Consider the following 26,207-nt stretch of genomic DNA (forward strand, 5'->3'; position numbering starts at 1 on the left):
ATTAATATGGCAAGAAACAGAAAATGGCTGGTCCTCAGAAAACCAGTAGGGGCACATGCTCAAAGTGCCTACTTTGGAACATGCAAACAAGTTTAATGTCAATCTGCCTTTCAGAATTTCTCTGCTTAAAAGATTTTGTTCTTTCATAAGTAACCAAGCTAGAAGGCTCTGATTAAAGTAGGCTAGACTCACAATAGAATGTTTGAGAAAAGTAGCAGTTTTATCTTAAGATGTCTAGGTCCTAGGAAGCTAACACCAGAATTTGGTTGGGATTAGAGGATTATTGAGAATAGATAGTAATTAATGCATCAATTCATTTATTAATTGCACAAACATTTATTATCAATAAGATAATGTATTAAGGTACAATGATTTGTTCTTTGGAAAATACAAATTTTAGCCATATAAATGCTCAGGTATTTTGGTTTGAATCAGTAGAAACCAGCTGAAGCTAACACTGAATCAAGGGGAGATTTATTATAAGGAGATATGGAATTCTAAGAAAGGGAATATACGAGACCTCAGGAAAGGATGCTCCAAGAAGTCATGGAACTTATCTCTTTATCACTGTGACCATGACTACCAACCCAGTATTTGGCACATAGAAGGTACTTGATTAACAATCGCAGAATAAATTAAGGGTAGAAGGTACTCGATTAACAGTTGCAGAATAAATTAAGGGGTAAACCAAGAACAGAAATGTCTGTAGCAGGAAACCCAGAAAGTGGTCAATTTTCTATGTCTCATTTTTTTGCCTTTGCATTCCTGTTCTCTCTGATCACTTGACAGAGAATATGGCAGGCAGCTCAACCATCCTGGAGTCTAGATATTTCAATGCAGTTATACTTCTTAACTGTGTGTGATTCTAACTGGCTCAAAGTGGTTTCTTGGTCATAAAAGCTGGCTTAGTCCTCATGGCCAGGAGTGAGATTATGTGGAAAAACATGGTTGGTTGCTGGGAGCACACCTAGAGAGATGAATTCTGAAGATGATGTTTATTGCAGACTTGGCAAATAACTCAAGGAGTGTTTATTCCAAGCTAAAAATGTATATCACAGTAATAGGGCCTTTAGGTACATATATAAATATATACAAACACACATTGATTTTAGTGTTCTACATTTGAGCCATCTTACTCTATTTATTCTCCCTGAAAACATGATACTTATATTCATGTTTTCAAATAACCTCTCATAATTTGATGATTCTCAAATCTATAATTTCAGCATAGAATCTCTCCTAAACTCTGGATCCACAAATTCAGCTTTTTACTTAACTTCCCATGCATGTTCTTAGACATCTCATTTTTGTATATTCAAAAATCAAATCACCTCCCCTCCAAACTTTCACCTCCTCCAGGATTCTTTAACATGTGAAAATGAATATATTTTTCAAATACACTAAAAATGTGGTCAATGTTTGCAAATCATTCTTATTAGAGGCAAAAATATGATGATTCAAAGAGGATATCTTGGAATTGGAAACAGAAAATTAAAATATGAAAACTGCCAGCAATATCACACATTAATAAAATGTATGCCCACACAGTCTAAAAACAATATGTAGTTTGGGAATTCAAATCAATTTATTTGGCCATTGGAGTGAGTACTAGGGTGACTATATATCCCAGTTTCCTGAAGCAGTTCTAATTTATTCCTATTGGCACAGCATCCTGCCTAATTTGTATTTGCTTTTAATGTTTATTATTATAAAATGTTATCAAGAATTAAAATAGTCTTGGGTGGATTTAGTATAATCATACCTTTTCCTCTAGCTTCTGCCATGGGCTTATCCCATAATATGTGAGATGTATATACAGTGGACAGAATTCTCACTTTATTACTACTGATAGTAACTAATGATAACCTATTACTGATTTCCTAGCTTTTTCCAGCCAATGTGGCTAGACTACTATTTCATCTAAGGGCAGCTAAATTCATGTAGTATTCATGTGGTAATGGGAGAAGTATTCTACTCTGATGCCCCTAGTGGTATTGGGTATACTAATCATTTTTGCCAGGGTCTATACAATGGTCTGTAAGATGCACAAAATCTTCTATCAGTGAGGTTGAAAGGAAACATGGGAAATTATGTCATGTTTACATGAAGCATAAACAGGCCATAAAAAATGAACAGCCCTGCCATGGAAAACATAGAGAGTAATTTAATACTCTTTTGCTAAATGATTTTTGTATTTAATATATGGTGAAAATCTATTATTTAATGGTTTTATTTTTTGGTAATAGTTCTAAATTTTGTAATATACTCTCACTTAAGCAAAAAATTAAATTGAAAAGGCAAAAGTGCATGTTTGTTGAACAAGCTGCTACTGCTTTTCATATTTCAAGATATTTTAATGTTGACTGTATAACTTGCACAAAAGGTTTGCTGACATTTATCATCTACCATCATCAAGGGACATAGCTACATATAAATAAAAGATGATAAATTTGCTAAAGCAGCATATCTATATAGTATAAAATTTAAGAAATATCTTTTGGAGGCTGGGTTCAAAGTAAACTATTTAACACTTACAGATGTAGACAGTGTGTTTATGTATTACTCTTTCAAGCATGACTTTTTATTTAGATAAGATGACTGCTCATCTCAATTAATTTCACTTATTTTGATTCTAAGAGTTTTTTTTGCATATAAAAACTAAAGTGATAGATACGATGTTTGACACATTAGTAGAAGAAAAACTCCATAAATTGTTAAATGATGTGAATTTTACTCCAGTATCATCAGGTATTTCAAATAGAAAATTAATTCCAAAAGTGGTTCAATTTCTTTTTTTATCCAGTTCACACCCAAGTAAAGGTTTTGAAGGTTCATTTTGTCATAGAAGAAATACATTATCAAAAATGCAATTGTAATTTCTATTGAAAGGGCAACATTGAAGATAAAATGATTTGATCTTTCAGCACCATAAGAAAATAAACTTTGGAGTAGTGTAACATCATACTAAAACCATTGTTCTTAACAAATTAAGAAACTTATGAAGCAGAAATATATGTAAAATTGGTATGTAGCCATGGTACACATATAATTCATGCTATGTCCAAACAAGCTGATATATCTAATCATCAAAATAGAATTGGTAGTTTTTTAGAAATAATTTTATTTTTAAAATTTATTATTGAGTAGAGCCATTATATAGTTCCAGCAATAAAATAAAAATAATTAGTTGATGCAAAATAATTTTAAAATTCTATAATTTTCATTATTTTTAGCATCCTCTTTTACTCTCAAATCTGTCTTTGTTTAGATGATCAGTTATAAGATTATGCTACCTATTTAAATAAAAGACATTACTGCCCACCCATTGAACCAACACATAAACCTGGAAGTCATTTGATCCTTCTCACTTAAACATCCAGTTGCTAAGTAATTATAATTTTAATTAAGTTTCCACTTCTTTTTCACTACCTAAGTTCAATGCTTTAGCATTTCTCTCCAAAATTGCTTTAAAAGACTTCTGCCTGGTCTTCCATTCCCAATCTTCCATCCTTTCAATCCATCCTCCATACTGCTGTCAAAGTGATAGTTACGTATAATCCTTTGAAAGTTATCAGTTTCCTACAGAATGAAGTTCAAGCCTTTTGTCATAGAAGATCTATCTTGCCTTCATACCTCATTTCTTGGCTGCTCCCTCCTTGCATCCTTCACTCTGGCTATATCTGTACATCAAATATACTATTTTCTTTCAGGAAAAAAGACAGATGAAATTCATTCAGCCTCTTAAATATTTCCCCCCTCTTTTCTCTGCTTGGTTCTCTTAGCACAAAGTGTATTCCTTTACTATAGCACTTAATACACTCTACTACAATTGTGGATTTGCTGTCCTCCTCTCTAAACTGTGAGTTTCATTAGAACTCACAAGTTTCATTTGTGTTTTCTTCAAAAGCTCTAGTAATAAAATAGTCCCTTACACATCATAGACATGCAATAAAAGTGTATTGAATACAAGATAGAAAATGAGGATCATAATGAGGCACCCATAAAATGTTACATGAGAGAGAGCAAAGGGATAAGTTACATCTAGCCAGAGAGAAAGAGGACAAAAATTTAGACAGAATTTGAGTTTTTAATTGGTCTTGTGGCATGTGTAGGATTTGGGAATGCAAGGATGGGGAAAAAGAAATCCTAGGCAAAAATATAACATAAAAAGATAGAAAGTATCTTATAAACAGTACAAATTTAAGTCTGGGTAGAAACATTATAACATGAAGTTGAGTCGTGAGAAATATTTGGAAGGTCCAGATCTAGATTCCTCAATGGTAATCAGTCTAAAATTAAGACTTTATTCTCCAAATAATGGGAAATATTCTGGGTATTTACAGGTAACCTGAAAACTGCATATGAATTTACAGGTAACCTGAAAACTGCATATGAATTAGCTTCATAGAAGGAAAAGAACCCAAAGGGACTACTTAGGAAATCATCACATAGGCTATGTGAGTGACAAGTTGTGTCATTCTGGAGCCAACCTATACAGATTCGTGAGAGCTAATTGCTAAGGTTTCAGGATTTTAGTTTTTAGATACAATAATTATTAAAAATTAAATTATTTATGTAATTTAAATTACAATTAAATAATTTGTTAAAATAAAGGTAATAAATACTCAAAACTACTTACCTTATGCTTATTTATCTATTATCTATGCATTTGAAGTTACTTGTATCTGTATGGCATAAATAACATGAAATGATATCGTATTGAACATCTCTTTCTAACTCAGTGTGTAGCAATATCATGATGGCAGCTTGGAATTGGTCATGATGGGAATATTTACACTATATCAATTAGCAAATGCTACAATCATGACTTGATTTATTGTTTTATTATCTAGATTTAAGAAAGTAGTGGAGAAAATTATGATATAGATAAAACTTAAAAGTTTGTCATGTTTTTAGTCATTCTATTTGTGAATAGCATGAAAATTCATGGAATATTCTTCTAATAAAAATTACTGTCTAAAAGTTGTTAATGTCATTATTGAATGATTGAAGTTTCAACATATTTCTTTATTTTTTCAGAAGGTTTATATCAGAACTGCATCTGTTCATCAACTGCAACCATAGGTTGGTTGGCTATGGGTACAAAATTTGGCAAAAATTAACACAAGCATTCTGTAAGAATCAATTGGATACATGAAATTTACAATAAAGAGCATGATGCATTTTATTATAATTTTAAGTTGTGTGCTACATATCCTTTGTTAATTGTAATAAGTATATGTGTGTGTATGTGTACACATATATACATACACATTTTTTTTTGGTGAAAATGGCATATTACACAGTGATGGCAATATGACCTTAGCAATAGAAATGGAGAGGAAGGAATACTTTCAAAAAATATTTTGAGATGATGCTACAGTGAATACTAATTGAATGTAAGGGGATGAACAGTGATTCAGAGATGCGTAAAGTTTTGAGGCTGTTGACATTTTGTATTTGGGGGAAATTTGAGGCACAAATAGAAAAGATTTATGAAAGATGAGAATGTAGTTTTTCACTGCTGTATGGATTGGGGAGTCATCTTCACTGGGGTGTCCTCACAGTCACTGTAAAAACTATAAAGGAGGGTTAACAGCCTCAAAAGATATTTGAGAGGAAAACTAATCTTAGGGGAAGGAGAAAAGGAAAATGTAGTAAAAGAATCAGAGAAGTTGAAAGAGAACTGGGAGACTATGGGATCAAAGAAACCTGGTAAAGAGAAATCGTCAAATAGGACCTTGTCAACAGAGAAGCAAAATTTGCAATCAAACTTTTTGAGTATTTTGTTTGAAATGAAAAACTAGAGGGGAAAAAATAATGTTTAGATTGGCATAGATCACCACAGGCCACAGTAAAAGATAGAGCATATGATGTAAATGTTATTATAAAAGAATCAGGAACACATAGGTTTATCTTCTTGAATATCTGTAGGTTTGGTCAAAACTACCAATTCCCAATCAAATTTTTGAGGTTTATATTTAAATGTCAAAGAATCAAGAATATAGGCTGTAGATTCTGAGAATGAAAGAGTCCTTGAAAGAATTTGCATGCCAAATATCTCAAAATCAAGTCCAGGAATGATTATAGTAGTTGACAACCTCTGGCATTAGGGAATCTCAATTATTCACATGATAACAAAATCCAGAAGTTAATCCAAGCACTTACAAGGTGAAAGGCATCTAGACTGCATACCTAATACAGGCAAATGCTCTTAGTGAAATGTAAACTTTATTTGATAAGTGCTGTGACAAAAAGTTCATTTGGAAGAAAAATGGATAGTAGGCTCTGCCAGCTTTCTTATCATTTAGGGAGAACACCACAGCAGTATCAACAGATTGACTCTTGCTTTTGATTTCCCTCTAAAAAAAAATGATTCGTCAAAGTTATATCTGAAAATCTGCTATGTTCAACAATTACTCATAGAAAAACAGAATTTTCTGGAGACCAGAAAGCTGGGCCAAGGTATAATTGGGGAACTTGTGTTTCATGTACTCTGGAGATATTAACTTGATAATCTACTCTGAAGAGATTTTTCTCTGCAAAATTAGGAGATCTCTAGATTGATTTGTACTTTATTAATATTTTCACTAATATTTTAGTTTTATATTTTTTTCTCTTGCATTTATCAAGGTCAATCGATATAAAAACTAATATATTTAATATATTTCTTTGGCCAAACTTGAGATGGAATTACTGTAAGAGTATGTACACACTGCATATTAGAATTTTTTTTTAATTCATAAAAATATTTCTCCATTTGAGTTAAAGGTAAAAAGAGTGTTATCCAAGGGGGTGGGGAAAAATAAGATACTATTGTGTATCTGATTTCTAAATAAGGTTATATTCTGTGGACATGAATTTTGGAGAGTACTATTTAATCCACAACAGTTTATAACTGGGTTCATATATTTAATAAAATATTAAAGTAATTCTAAAAATTTTACATATGAGTTTTCTAAGTAATAAAGGTTATATTCTGGTTTATTTTGTATCAGATTCACAATCATTTTTTCATCTACCCTAATCTCTCTTTTTCCAGTTGCTCTTGTTTTGGACGGCTATGGCTTACCCATGAGAAAGGTTTAACTCTTGCCTATAGTTGATAATTATGGGAATGCAAGGTGGCAGATAAGCTGATTCACTCTTTCTAAGTATTTGACCCTCAAAAGTAGCCCGACACTTAAAAATAAAATCTTCATTTCCTAGCTGAATCGTTATATTAATATCAGACAAACTGGACTTCAAAACAAGAAGTATTGCCAGAAATGAATAGGCCATTTCACAGTAATAAAAGTGTCAGTTAATCAGAAAGACTTATCTTAAATGTGTATTTATCTAATAAAAGAGTCTCAAAATCCATGCAGCAGAGAATATATAGTCAAATCCACAATCATAGCTGGCCATTTTTAAATATTCCACTTGAAGTAATTGTTAGAACACGTAGATAGAAATATCAGTAAGAATATAGGAAATTTGAACAGCACTATCAACACACTTGGCCTAAATAGTATTTATAGAACACTCCATTCAATACTGCAGAATATCCACTTTTTTCAACTACATGTGGGATGTTTGCCAAGGTAGACAATAGAATAGACCAAAAAAACTCAGCAAATAAAAAACAGAAGGAAAGCTTACAGAACATGTTCTCTAACCACAAAAAGAATTACATTAAAAATCAATGATATATTTAAAAATTGCCAAATATTTTAAAATGAAAAAAGAGATATGCTTTATGGTCTCAACTCTTAAAATAATCTCAGTCAACCAACTTATTTAACTCTATGAATCCCAGCTGAGTAAAGAAAAATTTCCACCGAATTGGTCAAGAAAATTAATACTCAAAACTAAATAATACTTTTGAAATTTATGGGTAATCAGGCTCTTTAAAGTTGTCTTATATATTGTGATTAATCTTACATACTGCCATTGGCTGGCTGCATCAATAAGGGTGTTTTCAGTAATATAAATAATTCTTTCTGCTATCCTAAGATTGTATAGCATTGATAGTATAGTGCTGAGCATAGCTGTCTAGATACTCTAAGATTATACAGATATCCTACATTACTTTTCATGGTCCCATCTTTTAAAATTTCTAAGATTTCAAAGTCTTTTGTAAAATTTTATTATTAGTTTCACATATGTAGTACATTTATATACTTTATGAAATAATCCCCCCTTATTGCTCTATCGCCCATCTGGCTATACACATAGCCATTACAATACTACTGACTACATTCCCTATGTCAGACTCCCTATTTCTGTGACCATCTTTTACCTATGAATCTGTGCCTCTTTAAACCCTCACCCCTTTCTCCCACCGTCCAAACTCCTCCCCTCTGGCTGGCTCCAGAACGTCTTCTGTATCTGTGAGTCTGTTTTCATTTAGATTCATTTCCTTAGATTCCACATATAAGTGAAATCATATGGTATTTCTCTAACTTATTTCACTCAGCATAATAACTTCTAGGTTCATCCATGTCGTTGCAAATGGTAGAATTTCATTTTTTGTATTGTTGAGTAATATTCCATTGTATATATGAACTATAGCTTCTTTAACCAATCATCTGTTGATGGGTATTTAGATTGTTTCCACATCTTGGCTATTGTGAATAGTGCTGCTGTGAATATGGGGATGCATACATCTTTACGAATTAGTGTTTTGGTTTTCTTTGGATAAATACCCAGAAGTACAATTTCTGGGTCAAAAGGTAGTTCCTTTTTAATTTTTTGAGGTGAGGACCCACCAGACTATTTTCCATAGTGGCTGTACCAATTTGCAATCCCACCAACAGTTTATGAGGGTTCCCTTTTCTTCATATCCTCGCCAACACTTGTTGTTTTTTTATGTTGATAATAGCTATTCTGACAGGTTATATCTCATTGTGGTTTTAATTTGCATTTCTCTGATCATTAGTGATCTTGAGTATCTTCTCATATGTCTATTGGCCATCTGTATTTCCTCCTGCAGCAGGAGAGAAACTTGCCAAGTCTTGAAAATGAAAAATAAACACTTTTCCTATATATATTAGTGCCATGGTTTATTGACTACTTACTCAGCTCCAATGTAATTAGGGTCATTAGTAAAGCATAACCAGCTCAGATCCTGTCAATACCTGATCTTTAAAATGGTTGAATACCTTCTGTACTGGATGCCAAAAGAGCTAGCCCCTAAAGGGTATCATAGCTGTTGTTGCAATGCAAGTAGAAGCAGAGGTGCCATTTCTTGTTGAAAACTTTTCTTGGGAAAAAATTTTCTGCTGTAGACATAGTGTTTCAAAAATCAGACAAAATATATTTCATGGAAAATCTATTTTGAGATCGACATTCATTTGAAAAGCTAAAACTAGCATCCGGATAAAAAAAGGAAAGGATGAAACATCAAACTGAAAATATCTTTCTATATTGTGACATTTCCTCAGATGTAAATGAGACCACCTTTAAGGCTGTCACAAGCAAAGAAATCTAACTGGGGTCTTGATGACTGAAGGGATGTTAAAGAATCTCTCATCAGCGGACCATAAAGAATAAAGGAAAAGCTATCAGCAATGTGCAGATGTTATCAGGATATGACTTCAGCACAACCCCACATCCCGATGGAGAGACAAAACTGCAGATGTTTAATATATTACAAGAACTAACTGCAAATTCTGTTTTGCTTCTCCTACTTTATAATGTTTACTTTTTTTTTAAAGACATGAATTGCACTTTTGAAGAACTCCTTCCAATCTTAATTACTTCATAAGTCTACTAGGATGCAGAGTTCTGGGTAGAATGGTAGATCAAATCCTACCTGGGTGTGGGACAGTGTGAAAGATGCAGGGAGGGATATGTTTAAGCATTTATATCAGGTGGTGGGAAGAGAGTTTTCATTGCTGTGCGATAATGGTACCCTAAATGTGATATAGAGGCTTGTGCACTGATTTGACAACAAACACATCAAATTTACTTTAAAGCTGCTCCAGTCTTGGCAAAGTAAAAGCTTTTATAGAGACCCAAATTTGTTCAACAAAGTAGAAGACATTCGGAGATGTGAAGCAAATAGTTCTGCCCAGATGATATTTTTAAGTTAAAAATGGTAGCGTAATAATCTAATAGACTATTTTGTTTCAAAAAGAATTATTTGCCTTGACGAGAATTCTTTTTTTGGGGTGGGGGGAGGGAGTAAGGGAGCTACTAGGTTTAATATTTGTGTTATCAAAATCGGCCAATTGTAAAGTCATAAACCTGTATTTCTTTCACGTTGATTAGTTTAAATGTGGTTATTTTACAAAAAAAGTTTTGTTTGCCAAATAAAAGTACCCCACCTACTCTGTTTGGTTGTTGTTTTCATCCCAACTCTAAGGGGGTGTCAGCAGTTGAGGTAGAGTAGATCAGTTGGCTAGTGCCCTCTTCTGCCCATCACAGGTCTCTCCTGCCCTCCTTCTCTCGGCTCTCCATCCACAGTTTCTCTTCTCTCCCTCAGGGAACCAGCAGGACCTCGCTCTTCAGGGCCTTCATGTGAAATAAGCCTACATTGTCTGACTCACGGGAACTGAAAATAATGAGAAAAAAGAGAAAAAGGTAATTTTTTAAAATAAACAGATTACCAATTTGAAATTAAAATTATAAGCCACACTAATTATTGGGATGAGCTTGTACTTCAGAAAAAAAATGTAACATACATTTAAAATAGTAAATATTAGGAAGCATGTCAAAGAATTACATTCTACCTTTAGTGCAAATGATTAAGTTTGGTGTTTATAAAGCTGGAGAATCAGAGACAGATATCACCTGGAATTAGGAGTGGCTTACCATGTATTCTGAAAATAATTTCTTCAAGATTCAGGGGAGAATAAGGCCAAAAAAATGGGGTTAAAACATTGTACTTGATTCCAAAGGGAGGGAACAAGAGAGAAGCCAAACAAAAGGATAGCTATGTTTTCTCTTAGCAGGCTTGAGTAAGCAAAGTAATTCTAATCTGATGATTAGAAACAAACCAAACCAAAGACAAAGCAACTGCTGGGTTGTATTTACCTATTTGCATCCACATGAACTAAGTGTAATAGAAAGTGAATACGGCTCATCTTTAAAGGTTGGTTTGACTGGGCTTATGTTCTCTTCATGTTTCTACTCCTAGTGCCCAGAGTAGTGCTGGAGACATAGACCTTACCAATAATGTTGGTTTAATTGAATCATTGAAAAGAGCAAAGAACCCTATTCTGAATATTAAATGAAATAAAAGATTCAAATATTTGAAGACTTCAACACTCTTTGTCCAAAGGACCATCTAAACTTGTAAGAAAATTTCATGTAATTTTTATGCTAGGATAGGCAACTACAGAGGGAATGAAAGAAATTCTTTAGTGGAAGGTGAATTCCACCCTTTGCTAAGATGTGACTGACCGATAAACTCAAAATATTTTGAGGAGATGCTATCTGCCAAAGGGATTACCACAACATATGTAGGATCAAAGAAAATTCCACATTTTACCCTGGTGATTAGCTATAATTAAATAAAGTAAGTCTTTTTAAACTTCATTAGTAGCAAGACGTTTGCTACAGCAGAGTGGGCACAAATCATCCATTCTTAATTAAAAGATAATCCACTGGATGGCCATAATCTTTTTCTAAAAATACACCATTTCCCCCTGAAAGATTTTCTCATCAAATAAGGATAAATAACAGTTTCTATGAGTTTAAGCCATGAAGGAATGGATGCTCCTCCCGTTTGCTTCAGTGAGTGCTGAATGTGGCTGATAACATCACTTTGGCATGCTATTATCTAAAATGGTAGAATACCTCACTTCAGCAAAGTCTGACATAAATCTTTGAAAACAAAGACATTGCATATGTATGAGCTGAAATAGATATGACAGTGTTGGCACATTAATATTCCTGTCACTAGGGGGTTTCAAACTTTTAAGGAGAGGATGGGAATGAATTCAGACTGTAACTGGTAAAATAGGGTGACATACAGTAGGACAATTAGGCAATACCTACCACAATAAAATGTGTACAGGGAAAGGGTTCCCTGCTTTCTGCCTTTGGTAAAAAATGACTGTAGGATTATCTCTTGGGAATGCCAAGAATAATTAATTTGGCTTAGAGATTTGCATGGTTGTTCTAAGCATACTAATAAGAATGTTCTGTGAAGACCCGTCCCAATCAATGGAAGAGAGAGCTGTTTTTTCTTGTGTAGCCACTGTGGTGGTTCATGTGTAACAGATGTTTCCATTTATTCCACAACAATCCTCATTAAAAGTAACTGTGAGGCTCATTAATTGAATGGTTTTCCACATAGTTGGATCTGCACAGAAAATAGTCTTATTATTGTATGTTTTATGATTATTTCTCTTCCTGTTTTTGATGGCTAATATGAAAAGCTTTACCACACCTTTTACCTTAATTTATCAGGAAGAAGTAAATGAATGAAAAATAAACTTATTTTTACTCCATCTTATATTGTATGGACTTACTATATGTTGAGAAACTTCTACCTAGAAATGCCAACTATTTTTGGAAAAGCTTTGTATATTATCAAAATCTAGAAAATTACCACTTACTAGGGAAAATGACGTAACAGTTGCATCAGATTTTTTTCTGTGTGGGAGTAGGGAAGAGTTATTCAACACAAGGCCTTAATGAAAAATCGTCACTAAGATACAGTTCTGGTGTCTGGAGCTGATGTTAAATTTTTTTTTTTTTTTTTTTTTTGTAAAATATATGTGTTGACATGGTGAGTGGAAATGAAGGGCTGCTTTGAGGTTTTTTACTAAAAACATTTTGGACATGTTGCTGTAGTCCTGGGGGGCTTGGTCTGGGCCTGGCAGCAGTTTACCCAGATGCAGAAAAGACTTCAAAACCTCTCCTTTGACAAAGAGACATGAAATAATATCTGACAAAGGCATTGCAAACAAACATGATGGCAAATCAGCAATTATACAGGCTACAAGGGAGAGCACGTCTCACTTCCGAATGTCTTTTTTTCTTCTTCTTCAGATTTTACTAATAACATCTCGTAGAGGTGCTTAGGTCAGTATTTTTAAAAACAATTTAATATATGACTGTGCTTTGGATTTAGTTTAACTCCTTTATTACACTAATTCTATTTGTCATTTCATGCATGTGTCAGCATTGTTTTTGAATGGCAAAAAAAAAGGTTGAGAATAAACCAAGCACAAAGAAAGATTCTTGTGGCTTACTGTATGTAACTGTTTTAGAAAGGAATAAATATTCCATGAAGGTAGGTTATATGACACTTGCAAAATATTACTATCTCTTAAATAGAGTTATATGTAAAAGAAAAATATCTATGATAAATTAAATAATATTGGTGAGAAAATGGCAGCAAATTTGACCAGATCCATGTTGCGCTGATACTCTCTTTAAATGTATTATTCTTGATTTTGGAAAATAAATAAAAGAGGGACTTTTCAAAAGGAATTATAAAGTTAAGTTTAAATGTGAAAATATTTACCTTGATTTTTTAAATCAAATTCTATTAAATACCATGAAAAATTTACATGTACAAAATGAATATTGATCCCATCTTATAAATAAATCATTGTTAAAAGCCTATATGCCTAATAAACTGAAGCCCAAGTTTCAACCAGGATCAATATGAAGGAAAACAACAACAATAACAATATAATAAATCAGATGGAACACATACTTCACAAATAACCGTAGCATAAACTTCCTCAAAATCTTTGCCTTTTTATTTCATAATCATCGATACGATACTGATCAAGGATATACTATATCTCAAATAAAATGTTCATGGTATAAAATTATTGATATGAACTATAAATAAAAACAAAGCTACTTAGGTCTTTACAATGTTCTCTTTTATGTTGATTTATTATAGAAAAATAATGAATTGCAGCTTCTTCTTCTTCCCCTGACATATTTGGGATAGTTTACATGACTTTGAAATGGCTTAAATATTTTAACACCCACTATAGGATGTTTTGAAGAGAGGAAGAAAAACATGCATTTATCTTGTGGGTGGTTGTTTCTTACCATCTCATTCAATATTTAGGAATACCAAAGGTATATAATTTAAAGAGAAAGGAAAAGCAAACTAGTCAAATGTGTTACAATACAAGAATATATTTTAAAGACTATATTAAAAGAAACTTGATAATCAGCAAACGATTTATCACATAGTCTATAGTATGAAGGCAGTGCAAGATCTCTGAGGTCTGTGATAACTATATGTGCTAATCAAGTTGCCTATAAAGTAGCTTTAGGTAAGGACACTCCTAAATTTATAAACACTAGTTACTATTTTAAAAACTACTAGATGTATTTTCTTAACCCTATTAACATAAAGAAATTTATAACATCACAATTTCTTTCTTAAGATAATCTTTTGTTCTATCAGATCATATGGGTTAAACTTATTGTGATACTAATGTTTTCTGACAGTGAGTCAAAATTTCAGCATATCACTGATAAAACAATCATATTCCTTCGTTTATTATCTATAATACACCTTATAGAATAGTGTTTTATTAAAACATTTCAGATAAAATTTATTTGATTTCAAAGATATACCATATCTTGTTTATTCAAATGAAACATTTGTCCCACATTTTAGTATATCATACACATTTTTTATTTGAATTGAACAAAAATGGTCACGATTTTGATTGTATGCAGAGTTGAAACATTTATTATAATAATCGCTTCCTATGGAATTTGGAAAACAAATGTCTACAAACAAAGGCAAATTTGGTATTGCCAATGAAGACTATACCCTAAGTCATTGGTACCATTTAATCCTACATGCTATGGCATTTCATTATCTAGCAAAACAAGTCTTCTAGTTTTTGCTACCATTTTATATAAAATAAAAAGACCAACTTCTTTTCTTATCCTTTCATTGCTTACTCCCGGAAAAAAAAAACCAGATATGTTTTATAAAACATGTTGCTATATTAAAATATATGTCTGCTTTCCTTCAGAAGACAGATTAGAGTGCTTCAATTGCCATTAAAGTTGTTGCTCTTTGTAAGAAAATGTAATGCTGTATATATAAAAATGCAAAGTGTAATGTAGAGTCAAATGTCTCTCAGCACAAGAGTTGTTCGTTTTAGCACCCATTTTGTTGGTATTTATCAACTTACTAATTATAGGCAAATTGCTTCCAACACGAAAACTGTGATGATTAGCAGTTTTTTCTGCTAACTCTAGTCTACTGTAGTTCCGGTAAAGAATGTCAATAATTCAGATTCCTTTCTTTTTCCTGGCTTAGAATAAGTAAAAATAAATTCATCAGGCTAGCATTTCTCTACTTTTAGAAACATGGTTTGGAAAGATGGGGGTAGAAAGAAGAAAAGGGATAGATTAAATATATCAAATCAAGAAGGTCTACTTGCTACCTCCTATCAATTGAACAATCTTGAATGCTCACAAAGTGGAATTATGTAATGCCAGCTTAATTAACAAAATAATTGTATTTGAGCATTTGTACAGGAAATGTACCAGTTGTCAAAACCCAGCATAAAATTTCTATATTAAAAGGAGAAAGAAGAGTCTTAAGAGTTCTCTCACATATCATCATTAATACCCCCAAATGACTTAATATACTGTTTAAATTTCTCATGTAAGTATTCAGCAGAGTTACATGATATTGCTTGGTCAAACATAAAAAAGTTTGTAACCTTCAGCCTTCTATTACAAGCCTTTAAAATGAGCTCAAATGAAAATGGGAGTAACATGCCAATCCAGAAAATGTTTTCATAACATGCAATATAATAAAAGGTTGAATTTTCTATCACCATTACTAATTTCACCCATTTGTTTCTCATTACAATAAGTAAACAAGATTAAATGGAAAATCTTACAGTTCACAGAGTACATTACACAGCAGAAATGTCTGTAGCAAATACTGACTTAGTGTCTTAACCAACTTATGTGCCACTAAGTGACCATTTCTCCCTGCTATGAAGTTTTCACAAATTTAAAGTTATATTGGCAGGTTCCAGTCAACAATGATGTCTGCAATGGCCTTCTTTCTCCAATACATTGCTTTTAGTCTAATTGCTTATTTGCAGTCTCAGCAAGCAGAGAGAATTTTATCCTCTTTGCCTTGTCTCTGAATACTAACTAGCTGGCCCAGCCGAAGCGCTCTAAAGAGAGAAACTGCATGAGAGACACACTGCATTTGACACAGTCAAGAGGTAAAAGAAAGAGCAAAACAAAAGTCTATTCAGGACTGAATCCTCTGATATTCTTCCCCATCCCCCAACCCCTTTAAAAATAAAGCGTATGGGGGGAAAACCCATAAATCTATGCCTGAATGCCTGAGGTTGTCAGAATAAAGGACAATGAATGACAGGTGACTGTCAGTATAATTTTCAGTCTCCAAGTTATCACTTTTTGGCATTGTTGAACAAAAAAAGTGTATACATAACAAGGAAATATGTCATAAATTCTCTATGAATACACAGACAAGTTCAATATAGGAGAAGCAACTAAATATTTTCACATGGGCACATAGGTTTCCTTTCAGTTCCATATTTTTTACTGGAAAATGTACTCAAATTATTAAGTGGTTTTTTAGTGATAACAATGCTAAATAACTGGGTAAACTGCTGAAGGGTTATGAACCTGCTTTACCTTTACTTCCTTTTAAAAAGCATATTTAAAGAATAGGAGATCCGACTTGATAAATAAAACTCCTTGCACATGTTGCTAAAATTTTTAAAAAGGAGTAAGAGCCAACTGATGGGAGTTTTTCTGTTTGATTTTTAAAAGGCTCCTTTCAAGCTATTTTCCCGCAAGATCTTTTTACACTTTCATCTTCACAGACTGCCTTAATCCTCCTGTCTTTGTTGTTCCAATGTCTGATCAGTTTGTTTTAAAGTTGCATCTACCCCACATTTGCTAGAACTGAAACTTGACTTCGGGCACTTGCAGTTATAAATCCCTACAAAAGTGCAGGCTTTCCAGAAAAAGGTGGAAAGTACTAAAGCAGGAAAGGTTTTGATGATTATTTAAATAATGTATATTAAGTTGTCTGTTGCATGAACTACAGGTACAGAAAGATAACAAACGTGAAGCAATTTGTAATTAAAATTAGTCTGGCCTCTTAAATTACTAGCATGCTCCAGTCTGCTGACCATCTGTAGTGGAAGGACAAAGACTCTATTCTCAGTTCCACTGGGCTGGGGAAAGGACACAACTGCCCAGAGCCCTGTTTCTAGGCCTCGCTATTAGTGGGCATAAAGATGGTTCGTTGTAGCCAACTTTCTCATGCCAGGCCATAAGCAGGAGTATAGAGACAGTGATCTGTGTCACTCTAAGCACTCACAGGGCACCATTAAGATGAAGCTCAACTGCTGTTACTACCCCAGCAGGCGTTACTACACATTCTAAATTTTTTGAGAGAAACGAAGAAAGAAAGGAAAGAGCACAGTGAAATGGAACAAGAAAAACAAGAGGAAGTTAATCTCCTGGTTATACCTTTTTCTCTCTTGCCTGCTATAAAGGGCAAAAATAATCTTAAAAGGATGAACATGAAAGAATGCTATGTATTTCACTAAAATATGGACAATAATTTGTATTAAAGTTTGAAAATTGAAAGTATTTAGCAGGAAATAGTCATACAGACTTCAGCTTAGTCTTCAAGAAATTAATTTGTAGAATATTTAACAAACTGATGACATGAAAATTTTCCTTGATTGCGTATGAAATATAACTTTACACAAATAAGGGAACAAGATTGCTGAATTCTGTTTTTATTTTTCACTTACAGGGGCTGTAATTTAAACTGCAGCATTTGAGTATTTATTTTGTGAGCCTAAGCAGAAAAGATTACATTTAATACCTGAAATATTTTCATACAGAGTCCTTATTTGTAGTAGTTGTATTTTTACTACTTTTTTTTTTTATAATGGTCCTCATGAGAAAACTCCTATGGAAAACAATAAGTTTAAAAATCTTGTTATAATTGATATTGACAAGTTTATAGCTATTAAATTTGAAAGTCACAGATAAAATTGTTTTAATATTCAGGGTTAGTCTAGTATTGCTTTTGTCTATTAGAAAACACATAGGTATGAAAGTTATATAGGACAGTTATATGAGACAAAGATTTAATTCGAGAGGAAATAGGAAGCCAATTTTCAACTTACAACAAACAAAATGAAATGTGTGAATATTTAAAAAAACAGTTTCTATTTCGAGGGGGAGGAAGAGGGTTCAAATAATCCAAATTAAAGATTCTACTTAGTAGTTGGATGAAAAAAGTTTTTAATGTTAATAGAATAATTATTATTTTAAACAAAAAATTTGAGGATTGTGTGTGAGTGTATATGTGACTGTGTCAGTGTGTGTGTGTGTATATATAATGATAGTGAGAAAGTAGAATTATGTTGTGAATAATAACTACTTCGTACTAGAGTCTTTTTAAAATGAAGTTATTTAATTCTTCATTTCATTTATATTTAACAAGATACCCACTATACAGTTGAGAAATTCCAATTATTTTTAAAAATAATGACCTATGAGTCAGTCATATCTTGACAATTCCTAGTGAGAGTTCAAGAAAAAACCCAGGGCCTTAAAAATACAGAAATTTATGTTGATCATTATCATCATAAAATAACAGAAAAGTTCATGAATAAGATGATTATTTCCTGGGATATTTATTTCTATGAGGACTTTTATTTTTTTGCCTAATGACAAAGAGCAAGATGGTCAAGAGAAGGGATAAAATTCCCAGTCAACAGTCATTCTTAAATAGTAGGTGATAAATGCTTTCCTTTTGAAATCTATTTGGCCAAAATACATTGGTAGCTGTACACAGATCCTCTAGGTTATAATGATGCAGTGTCAGGGCTGAGTAGTGGAATACATGATTATGGTGAGCCAGGGAACCAAGGAGGCAGCATGGCAGGGTGGAGTATACACTCTAGACCGAAGGAAGGAAGGTTTATGAGAGCTCTGGAAGAGGAGAAAGAATCTTGCTGGAAAAGAAAATGAGCAAAGACGCAGATGCGAGGGTAAATATAGATGGAAAATGTCCAAACCTTAACTTGCCCTTTGCATAGATAGTTAGATAAACACATACATAACACTTTCATACATAATAGATAGATAGATGGATAGATACTAAATGGAGAACCTCAACTTGGGAAGTAAAACTCTGTGATAACATTTTAGAAAAGTTTATTACTTTTTCCTTGTTTCATTTAAAATTTATACGGAAGTTTTAATAATATAACAAATACCAAAAAATAGAGAAAGAGAGATTTGAAAAGCTGGCAATGTAAACTTTATTTTACCACTTTTCAGACTGAGAATAGACTTTAGATTAGACATTCATGCAACAATTGGGATGACCTACTCATGTTCTTCCCCCACCTCCCACCCTGGCCCTGGACTCTGAGCTCTAGGACCTAAGTTCAAAAGGCAACGTAGCAATGACTTATGCAGTGCCATTTGAGTATAAATTGGTATAATTTTTCTGAAGGAAAAAACAACAACAAATGCCCTCTAGGTCAAAAACCTTGAGCATATGTATATACGAACAATTCTACTGCTTGGAATTTATCCAAAATAAATAATCAGATAATCTAGGTAATTAAAATGGAATCAACCTAAATGTGAACTGTAAAAGATTAATTAAATAAATTAGGTTATATCCATATGGCCATTATTGCTTAATTCCAACCATGAAAAATCATCACTATGGGCAATTGTTCTAAGTTTAGGTGAAGTGGAGCAGTTATTCTTGATTAGCATCCCTTGGGATTGTGCACAGGTAGTCTGTGTGGGTAGTCTATACTTCATACTTGATGAAATGCTTAAGCAGGTGGGTCTCCTTGACTAAGTCAGACAGGGAAGCTGTTCTACTGTTACACATAGCAGTTTGCCACTCATGTTCCTCCAGTGGGAAGGTTCAGTTTGGTTACTAAGTAAAAAGTTATTCTTTACACTCAATGAAATTTTAAATAACATAGTATAGCAAGATATAAAAAAATATATACACTGTGTTTATAATAAGATAACCTGTATAAATCATCTTTGCTTTATCTGTGCCTTACAGAGAAAAGCTGATTTAAAAAACTAGCTAACATCTACTAGAAAAAAGCAGAAGTTTGAGAATTTCTCAGAGAATTATATACAGCAACCACTATTGTAAATTTTTCTTCACATCTAGGTTACATTTTTTTTTTTTTTTTTTTAGGTGAGGCAACCCTTGGTTGACCTCATGGATTGCAAGGACCTTGTCAGTTTACAATCCCTTATTTTTATTTATTTATTTTTTACATCTGTAGTACCTGGTCGTCCTAGGTGGTCTCCTGTCCAAGTACTAATCAGGACTGACCCTGGCTTAGCTTCTAAGATCAGATGAGATCAGGCTTGTTCAGGGTAGCATGGCTGTAGACTAGGTTACTTTTTTTTTTTTAATGAATACTTTTACACTTACTCCAAGTGTTAAAGTGATAATCAATTGAAACTACAAATTCTCACAATTTTATGGAGTTCTGCCCTTGAAAATTTCAAACGTCTGTTCATTATAGTTTTAAATGTACTAATCTAGCATTTATTTTCCTTTTTCTACCTGTACATAATGAATTGGTAACATCATATATTACTTTGAAGAAGATGGTATTTCTTCTCAGAATAGCTTTGGGGCAGTAGTCAAAAGTCTTTTATTAATCCACTCCAAGAGTACTCATCTCTATTTGAGAAGGCTGGCCCTTGTGCTCCTCAGGGTCAGGTAGCTGACCTTAACACTCTCCGTGTTCCAACAGTAGAAGATACTAAACAAATGTCTGTGGCACGAAGAACACTGAGGCAATCCTCATTTCACCTAAGTTTATCTGTTCATTGTCCCATGAGTGTGTGTGTGTGTGTGTATAATCTTGCATTATAAGTTATCTTTCATAAGTACAGGCATTATATACTACTAATGATTCTTTCATATAAGCAACAAACATCTACTGTTAATGAAAGTAACTTAGTGGAAGAATAGCAAGGTGGGAGTGGAGGCTCACACAATTAACATGAAGCTGGTACAAATCATGATACAAATGAATTCAGGAAGGATAGGATAGAGGCAGTAGGAACCACAGTAACTTTCCAATAGCAGAGTGGTCAGAATATCATCATGGTGACAGCTGTTCTTGAGTCATGCCAGTTCTTTCCAATGTCTTAGAAGCAAAGATCTAATTGACAGATTTAGGCCAAAAATAGAACCTCCTATTCTACTACTAATTGTGAAAAAAAAAAAATTTAACCCTCCCCCTTCGCCTTTCTAGAAGGGAGGGAGCAGGAGTGGCATTTAATTTGTGCACATGAAGAGGGAGGCAATTTCCAAAAGGAAATAGAGGTGTCATTAGGAAGGAGCAAAAGTGCTGAACAGCCATCTATTTACTAAATTCTAATTAGATGAGTAGGTTCTAAAGCACAGGGAATAGCCCTTATACTTCTTCATCTGTTAAAAGGATGCTTGGAAAAGTGGATGGTCATATATGTACTGAAAGGAAAGAAAACATGTCAATATTTTGAGATATTAATATTCATTGAAATTGTGTAAATATGTTACATGTATCCATGAATGCAGCATTATTCTGATGCCCACATGAGTTAAAACCAGATATGCAAACCCTTCTAGAAAGCTACCTTGTAAGACCTGTATTTCATGTGCACTGAGGTTGTGCACAAGTTGGAAAGTGCACACATTAACAATGTATAATAATGCTGTTAGTGCAGTATCTATTAAAGGTTCAGTCAAGTAATAGTGGTTTATTATTGGAATTAAGCCTTCTTCACTAGTGCAGAGAGGAGTTTACATTTGCCTTTTTAAATTAGTCCTTTACTGATCACCAGTTTGTCCACAAACCCTACTGAGAAAAGATAAACCCCAAAGTTTAAATCTCCTTCCGTCAGTAAGGTAAGAATCTTTGGTCTTAGGTGATATAACAGATATCAAATAGGCTAAATTAAAACTTTTTAATTTCCAACATTTAAAAAAATTATACAATAAATGATCCTTTCCAGCTGCTAAATCCAAAAAATTTAATGGGACTTAAATGCATTCACCAGACTCATTCTGTGTAAGAAATATTTTCAGTGTCCTGTGGGTTTTTTTAGTTATTTCCTCATTTCGGAGTTAAGCAATACAGACAAAGGGAAAATGACAGTGCCAGGAAGCTTGTGTGTGCATCCTTCTTTCCTATGACTATGCCAGCTACCAAAGTGCTGACCAAAGGTGAAAGGTCAGCAGTCATCTGTGGCAGATGTGCTTTATTATGATAAATGCTTGGATGATGGAAATGGTTTTGTTCACAGATAGTTTATAATTTAGGTGAGAAATAGAAATGTGAGGGAGCTTCACTGCTGGGAATCTTATTTCATATTTGAGTGCAATTAACCAGCTGATAAACAGGCTTTTGTTTTCCATCTGAATGGCCAATGTCTGTTCATTTGGGACACTATCTTGTCAAATGGGCAGCAATAATAATAAAGTTTATGTATCTTGGCTCTCTTCCATTCTAAAACCTGTAATAACCTACTGCGTTGGAATCAAGTACCTGAACTGCACATGCGAAATAATTATCTTCTAGAATTCACCTGATGGTGAGGGTATGGAAGATTATCTTGTTTTGAACTGGAAATAAGGACTAAAAGTGTCTTTTTATTTCAATGGCTCTTTATTTTAGTATAATCAGAAAATACTTTCGAGCTCCAGTAATCTATATTCTATAACATTATGTAGCTTAAATAAGACATACATTATCACATTTCAAAAGATAATCTAAATTTAAAGAGTGTATGAAAATGTCTTTTTATCTGAACTATAGCCATTTTCCGAACTCTAGCCATTTTACAAGCACTTATTAATAATGCCAAGGACTTTTTGTCTTTACTTAATATTTTACCACAAACTCAATTTTGCATCTTCACTTTTTTTTTCTCCTCACGCATACATTTTTCAATGTTCCATATTTATCTATTTTTTTCTAAATAATGCCATTTATTTCTGTTTTTGCTTAATTTAATATTTTCATAAATGAAGATGACATAAGATTGTACATTTTTTTCTTACAGTGATGATTGAAAAGAAGTCACCTACATCCTCTTGCTTAATTTCCCTTGAGAAGGATGAGCAAAGTGAGCTGTGTAGCCTTGTAACCATGGAACAGATTTCCTGTGAATGTTCGCAGCTTTGGCAAGGTAATTGCTACTGTCACACAATTTCTGGTAAAATTTGTGGAAGAATGGAAATTACATTATTAATCTTTATGTGTTGACCAGATATGACTAGGTGAATTTAAGAAGGGAAATCAATGCAGATTTTTATTTATTTCCCCCAATAAATATCTATTGAGCACTACTACTATGTGATATTTATTTGAGGATAAAAATATGAATAATATATGGCTTCAGGTCTCAAGGACTTAATAATCTAGCATGTTTGGTTCAACTGGTAGTGGTGGTGACTGGCAATGATTTTGGTTTGCATTGGAAAAGAATTGTCTGGAAACAAATATATCACCTGGGACCTGTACATTATCACCTGCAAAATCTACACTAGTTTAACTTCTTAACATATTTTTTCTGTTACCACAGTTTTGCTTAAATGTGCTATTGCTTAATTATTTTTGCTGATCACACTTAAATCTCATATTTTAATTAGCATCAAATTTCTCAAACAATTTCAAAAGGCAAGACAGAATGGTGAGACCAAACCTTAATCAAATGTAGGAAACTTTTCTCAGCCCCTACTCTGTCTGAGAAAGTGCTTCGTGTTCTATAAAAAATATGTTCATTAGCATAAAGGACATAATTTTCGTGTGGAGGTGGGATATGCGTATATATATATATGTATATGTATAAGTGTCTAAATAACATTATATATATATGTGTGTATAAATACACACACACACACACATACACAATGCTCATACACATTTATACATATATAGATGTGAATCAATGTAGTATAGACCATAAATTAAAAGTGATACTCCATTACTTCAAATCTAAATAATATATCTTTGTGGGGTTGGGTTAGTCATAGAGAAAGGTCATTATTAAATTCAACATAAAGTGAGGTATTGAACTTGTTTTAGTAAAAAAGGAAGAAGATATGCATGTTCTAATAATAAAAATAGAGAAAAGGAAGGTAAACAGTTTCGGAATTAATTTGGTGAATAATTTTAGGAAATGTAATATCCACAAAGCACTTTTACTTCAGCCAAAAAATTGGTATATGCAACTGTTTTCTTTAGGTCGAAATCTGTATAATGAAAGAATGACTGACTACTCTTACTATGAATTTGTTTTCCAGTAACAATTACTTTTACAGTATTAATTCTCATTTTCTCTTGTTTAGCAGTCCTACAGTTTACCTGTCAATTGTATTTGATAAATAGTTATTATGAACCAAGAAGTATTTGTTGATTTTTATGTGACTAGCCTTGGGCTGGAGTTTCAAAGCAGAGCAGAAATGAAAGACCTTTCCTGCAAGGCCGTTCTAATATTATTGAGTAGCCTACTATCTGGCAATATACTTGAAAATACAATTACTGGCAATATGGAAAAGGACATGTGTTGTTGCTATAGAAAGACAGAGTTTATATCTAAGGACTTTTTAGAAACATGCAGAGAACACGGTAGCAACAAGCAAACCCTTGCATCTGGCATGTATGTTAGGAAGCTCTGTACTTTGGAATGCCTTCCACCAAATTTTTAAAGATCCCCTCTGGGAGCTAAGACCTACGAGGTCCAGGAGTGTCATTCAGGCTGGGCACCATGATGTTTAGATTACAGTATTTCTTTCAAGGATCACCTGAGTCCAACCTACCAGAATAGTGCTGACATGTTGATTTGGGGTGAATCTCACTTACCTCACATACAGGATGAGTTCAGGACTCTGGACAATGAAGTCCACCTGTAACCCTTGGACTTGAGTCATATATGTGAGCCACAGGGTCAATTCTCACCTCTCTGTGTTCAGATCATTTGCCTCCTCCAATATCCACCAGCAGTAGATATCTTTTACTTTGTGTCATACCCGCCACCAGATCCCTTCTTCCATAGGCTTTGCACTACTACATGTCAGGCAAATCTATGGGAGTGGTTGGAGCTATCTCCTCTGAGGCCTTTCTAGACCTTAGTTCCTCAATGTTAATCAGCTCTTCCGATCATAGTTCCTTCTTGCCTGTGATTGATGTGGTGACATACTCTCCTGGGTTAGTCTTAAGCCTTGCTGGAAATGGCATAGACATTTCTTATGTGAATAAGACCATTTCTCTTTCTTAGCTTATGGGAACCCTCACCATTCCTCCCCACTGGTGGCTGTATGTGGAAGGCAGAGGAGTGGTCAACACTGAAAGGTATTACATTCTAGAATGAAATGATTTTGGCTAAAGATTTTAAGGGAAGACATGTTTGGAAGATGTGTTATTCTGTGTTTAAGCTATAAAGTTCTGTATGGTAAATTAAAATGACAGAAAAGGAATGATAATGCATACTTTCCTACATACTCGGGATAAGACTTGCATTTATTTGTGGTCATCATCAGTGAAGCACAGTTATAACCTTTGATAGCACAATGAAGCCACTGAGTAAAGTAGCTTCACGAGTAATGATATAACTCAATAAATGACATTAGGGAATTGCAATAGCAAGAATATTGTTTCAATACAAATGCATTCTGAAGAGCTATGACTTTGTGAATAATAATGACACTGTTACCTTTTTCATGTAGTGTGAGGTATGAAATTATTTAGAAAATGACACATTATTTAATAAATAACGTTAAGAGATTGAACGTGAATAGGAAGAGATGGTGCCTGGACACTAAAAAGAATTTTCATATATAACTTTTTCTTCTCTACTCATTATTCTAAGTCTTCATTTCCATCTTATATAGGCTCATGAATTTTGTGATTCATTTTTAATCTAATTGTTAATGTAGACATTAGCCCTACAGAAATATTTGTCTAGGGCTCTTCACAACTAGGGATGGCCTTAGAAAAGCATATCAGAGACAAACACAGAATATCAAGAATATTGTTGAAGGAATTCTCAGCTTTATCAGTCTTGGTTGTGTCAAGATAGTCATTGTGTTTCTAATGCTGAACTTGGTAGTTTCTTACACCAGTTGAATCTTGGCTCAGAACAACTTTTGTCAGACCAACACACATACTAGTAATTTTGAAATGTCTTCTTTTAACAAACAAACAAACAAACAA

At 33.3% G+C, this 26,207-nt stretch overlaps 1 long non-coding RNA gene across 1 annotated transcript in view; it reads left to right on the forward strand.

Moving 5' to 3' along the window:
• LOC107510985 overlaps positions 1-25,346 on the forward strand; it is a 67,802-nt gene extending 42,456 nt beyond the window's left edge. Inside the window, exons 3-5 of the long non-coding RNA XR_004952655.1 lie at positions 10,469-10,566; positions 23,056-23,181; positions 25,273-25,346. This is a non-coding gene — a long non-coding RNA (uncharacterized LOC107510985). The remainder of the gene's footprint in view (positions 1-10,468; positions 10,567-23,055; positions 23,182-25,272) is intronic.
• The last annotated feature ends 861 nt before the right edge of the window (positions 25,347-26,207 follow it).

This window comes from Rousettus aegyptiacus, unplaced genomic scaffold (assembly GCF_014176215.1).
Source record: "Rousettus aegyptiacus isolate mRouAeg1 unplaced genomic scaffold, mRouAeg1.p scaffold_m13_p_8, whole genome shotgun sequence".
Classification (NCBI taxonomy): domain Eukaryota; kingdom Metazoa; phylum Chordata; class Mammalia; order Chiroptera; family Pteropodidae; genus Rousettus; species Rousettus aegyptiacus.